We start from the raw sequence: 5109 nt of genomic DNA, 5'->3' as shown, positions 1-5109 counted from the left end.
TGGAAAGGCTGAGCCAATGAAAACAGAAACTGAAAAGGAACAGCAAACAATCTGTTGTACATTGTGGGCATTTGATGGGATATATATAAGGAGACCTTTCACTGGTGCTGTTGGAGGTACTGGTGGGCACACTGGCATTCACAAGTGTCGTGTGTTATTATTATTCCCAGCTCCTGCCCTTTACCAGCAGATCACAGGGTAGGTTACAACAAGTTTAAAATTCAGAATTTAAAACACATTACAATCACAGGCAGCGCTGGAGCTTCATGCTCCTGCACTGGGGGGCAGAGACCAGGTGGGGGCGGGGCTGGTGCGCATCCTGGGGACATGGCGCACTGCCCACAGGGATGTGGCGCGCGTCCTGGGGGTGTGGCATGCCACCTACAAGGGTGTGGTGCCTAACGCAGGTGAGGGGGGGCAGCCGCGATGGCACCCCACTGGGATCGTGCTGTTGGGGGCAGTGCGTTCCCCCCGCACTCCTCTTCTTCCACCAGTGGTCACAGGAATAGGGTGGGTCCTGAAAACATACATCTCAGGTGTGAGTTCCAGCTCTGCCATGTCCCATCCTCCAGTCATTTTCCTCAAACCATCACAGCAGTACAGTGGTGAAAGCTGTGCTTCCTTAACTTTTCTCTGCACCTTTGTTTATGTCTCAAGAAATCTGTGGTGTAACAAACCTTAGGAGAAAGCAAGGAAAGACAAAATTTGTCAATGCTGACAGCTTAGACCAAAGACAGACACTTCTTCAATATAATGGCTCATTCCAGTAAAGAAGGATGTCTCTGAACTTGTGCAGAGGGCCATTTCATAAAAGCCCTGATACCATATGCCTCAAGAGAAACCAAATTCTTTTTTTAAACACACACACACAATAACTTGATCTCTTCATGGGATAAAATATAGCAAAGCTGCTTGTCTCCTTCTTGAATTATTTCCCACTGCAATGCCATTTGCAGGCGGGCTCATGGAGCTAAATGGGGCATCAATGCTTGTTTACTTCTCTGCCCTGTTTTTTATCTTTCATCTTGATATTTTCTTTGATGCCAGCTTTATAGCACTTTCAATGACTTTATCTTTCTTCTCCCTCTTTTTCGGCTCATGTAGCTATGGGAACCGGCGTTAAATGTCCATTCAGATACAAAATCAAAATGAATTCTCAAAACAAAAGGGAAGGCTTTAATGTTAGTGTTTTGCAAACTTCTCTCCCCTCTGTACAAGTGAATTATGTATCTAATTCCTTACTCACCTATTCTACCACAAGAACCATCTGCATGCTTTAATGTAAACTTGGATGGATCCGCCTCCACCACATTGGGTGCCTTGACAGAAAGGTGGTATATGCAATAAATAAAATAAACTTAAGGAGAAAGCTCCAAACTAAGCAATGGTACCAAATGCAAACAGTTTGACAGTTCATATGTAAAGTTGTGCTAAGTTTGTTTGCAAGACCTTAGACATGATGTACCTCCGCAGCTTAGAGTTAATAAAATCGTCTTATTTCATAAGGCAAAAAGCTTTCAGGGCAGCTGATGCTTTGATGCATCATGCAAAGTTCACCCCTTGGACAATTTGCCTTAACTACTTGGGTTCTGTTTTGTTTTTAATGTGAAATGCCCCTTAAGATACTTTGTTGGTCTTACTTAAAAATTTTGTTTCCTTTAAAACTTCCCTGGCAATTTTGCTCGAGGTGTAACTTCCAAATTGGTCTCCAACTTCATATCAGGCAAAATTAAATGGCAACTGGGGGGGGGGGGAGAGGTTAACTTGACAAGGAAATAGACAGCATCAATTTTTCAAAGTAGGAAGGTAGGAGATCAGGTTTGAAGTTACATTTGCACCCACGCCCATTCTAAAGAGGAAAGGCAGGTGATACTGATCTAACTAAGGGCACACATTTAATATCTAAGCAGCAAAGTAGCTCAAACTGTGATTAGCTGAAGGTGGGCATAAGCTGGGTCCAAGTCAGGAGACATTGTATTTCCTACCTCTGTCCCCATGGCACATATTTCATTGTTCACGGTTGGAGAGTGTCCATGTCACTGTCCCCCATGCTTCAAGACTCTCACTGTATCATCCTTTCGAGGCCCAAAGGGGCTCCTTTCGCCACCCTTGAGTCCCTCAGATTTCAGTGGCACTCCCCAGGCATCCCATTGCACCTTCTTGGCAAATCCTAGCAGAGCCGGGGGTGGGTGGGTGTTGAACCCCTGCTTCACCTGTCTTGAAGGCACAGCTGCAGCCACTGAGAGGAGAAGAAGAAGAGTTTGGATTTTATATCCTGCTTTATCACTACCTGAAGAAGTCTCAAAGCGGCTAACAATCTCCTTTCTCTTCCTCCCCCACAACAAACACTCTGTGAGGTGTGTGAGGCTGAGAGACTTCAGAGAAGTGTGACTAGCCCAAGGTCACCCAGCAGCTGCATGTGGAGGAGCGGAGACATGAACCCGGTTCCCCAGATTACGAATCTACCGCTCTTAACCACTACACCACACTGGAAGTCCCCCAAGCGAGTCTTGCAAGGTGTGCCATACACTGTAACTAGGGTTGCCATGTTTTTTTTTAAAAAGTGAAAATCCAAACAGAAAAAATTGTTGAGCAAAGTATTTTTTTGGCAGATTTTCCAGGGCGTTTAAGCAATTTCCACCAAGACACCGTTTCCAATGGCCGATTGCCAGCTACATCCGGGAAATTCCAGATGTATGGCAACCAGTGTAACCAAAACTGGAAATGTGGTTTGTCTCATTGCAAACAATAGAATACTAGCCACACTCATTCAGAATGCCTCACCGTAATGTAACCACCAATACATTGTATAGCTGCATGCCATGGTTGCCACTGCAGTGTAACACACATGAAGGCCAAATATACTGCTAGCCAGCTCAATCAGTTCTGGTCCACTTACTTAACAGTCCTTTGCACCTATTATTGGGCTTGCAGGGAAGGATCGTGAGTCTCTTGTATGGAATGGATGAATAGACACGTCTGCAATTGTTCTGCTGAAGATTAGTGGAAAGGGCTTTTTGGGCCTTATCCTTCAGTTTTGTTTGCAGGCAGCTTTCCAAAGCACGAGTCTAATTTTTTTTAGCGATCACCAGGTCCCCAAGATCCATCACTCCATTATCAAACACACACACACACACACACACACACACACACACACACAATGTGTCTGCAGGTTGGTTTATTTCAAGTCCTTCTGACAACTTCATGGATTAGACAGCTGGCAGGGAGACGCCTCGGACGCTTCATCAGGAATTATTTTCTGAACTTTGGCACCAGTCAGGGGCTCTTCTCTTCTGCAGGAGACATGTGCCATTGCCAAGACAGATGCCAGCTTCAGTTGCTGAAGGCTTGTGCTGGGATGGATCACACGGCATTGCTGCAGGTGCCGGAGGTAAAAAAAAGAAAAGGGGGAAAAAAGCCAGGTGCCCTGAGGCATTGGTGCCTAAAAATTACTGGCTGTTTAGCAACCAGCACCTGAGTACTGGAGGCTAACACTACTATGTCAGCTTGAGCCCAGGAAGCTGTCAATGTCTTGCCAGCATTATGGAAAGGTAGCATATGTGAAGAGAACAGACAATAGCTCACTAATAAGAACAAAATTCCTTATTTCACAGGTATGTTAATGCCCCCTTCTCCCCTTCTTTCCTCCGCCCCACACTTTGGCCCCTTGACAATCACACACACATACACAGTGGAACCTCAGGTTGTGAACGTGATCCGTGTAGGAGGCACGTTCGCAACCCGCAGCGTTCGCAACCCGCAGCGGCACGTCTGCGCACGTGCAGGTCGCAATTTGGCGCTTCTGCGCATGCGCAAAGAGCGATTTAGCACTTCTGTGCATGCGCGAGCACCGAAACCCAGAAGTAACCCGTTCCAGTATTTCCGGGTTCGGCGTGGTGTGCAACCCGAAATCACATAACCTGAAGCGTCTGTAACCCAAGGTACCACTGTGTGTATGTGTATAAATTTTATTTGATTTTAAATAATATATATTACAAACAACAATATTCACAGTCCAAATATCGAGATTTCTCTGAATCTCCTGACTTCCCCCCATCCCTTCCATGGGTCCTGATGATAATATTTACAACTGCATATCAATATTTATCCAAATTTCTATCCTTCTAAATTATCCGTACTTTCTGTTTCTTTACAAGTGTGGTTAAAATCCTGCCAATGTTTTAACTTCCTTGCAGTGGTCTCGTAAGTAAATCATAAACTTTTCCCATTCTTTTTTTAAAAGTTCTTGTCTTCTTGATTTCTGAGTTTCCCAGTTAATTTTGCCATTTCAGCATAGTCCATCAACTTGGTTTGCCATTCTTCTCTGGTCGGGGTTGTTTCTTCCTTCCATCTCTGGATCCCTTGGCAATCTTACTGGACACCTCCTTGGGATTTACATGTCTTCCTATTGAATCTTGCACTGGTACTGTGGAACTTGATAGAGGGGCAATCAAAAGGACTGCTAACAACACTTATGGCATGTCCAGGTTTGAGAAAATAGGGGCAGTGGGGGCATATGACCATGCACATGGCCACCACCACAATTTGGGATGTGTTCCCTCCCTGATGCAGCCCTAATAAGCAGCTGGTGTGCTTTTAAATCCTCTAAAATAACACATTGGCTGCCATTATTGTAAGCCAAATCTACCATCTTCCCTTCACCTCATCGTAAATCTCTCTCTCTCGTTTGTGTGCTTGTGTGTTTGTCCACTCCCTTCTCACATGATTATCCATTGGGTTATGAGAGATTTCTTTCCAAAAAGTTGGATCAGGGATGCCAACCTTCTCTGGACCACTGCTGACCCTCGATTCAGTCCCTGTTCTATAGATAAGTTGTTCCACAGATAAGGATGTCTCCACGGCGCCATGATAAATGCTTGCAGACCTGGCAACCATGATGAAGAAATCAGGCCATTGAGCTGAGCCTAGCTGCCAAGTGAGCAAACTCCCCGGCATTAGATCTGGGATCATGACAGAGATAAAGCGCAGAAGACTCTCATGCTAACAATGTCCCCATAAATCAAGTTGCTGATCGGTCTGCATCAACCTTTTCGGCCCCTGGAGGGAAAGGAAACATAAAGCTTAAGCCAATCTCTCCAGATAGAGCTG

General features: G+C 45.2%; 1 long non-coding RNA gene across 1 annotated transcript; it reads right to left on the bottom strand.

The window, feature by feature from the left end:
• Positions 1–513: 513 nt before the first annotated feature.
• Positions 514–2231, bottom strand: LOC308464702. The gene is made up of 3 exons (XR_013980132.1): positions 1986–2231; positions 1247–1319; positions 514–677 (listed from the first exon to the last, which is right to left on the bottom strand). It is a non-coding gene; the product is annotated as an uncharacterized lncRNA (long non-coding RNA).
• Positions 2232–5109: the final 2878 nt, after the last annotated feature.

This window comes from Podarcis pityusensis, assembly GCF_964106645.2.
Source record: "Podarcis pityusensis genome assembly, chromosome: 15".
NCBI lineage: Eukaryota > Metazoa > Chordata > Lepidosauria > Squamata > Lacertidae > Podarcis > Podarcis pityusensis.
Note: the sequence above shows the minus strand (reverse complement) of the source record. Positions and strands in the feature narration are given on the sequence as shown.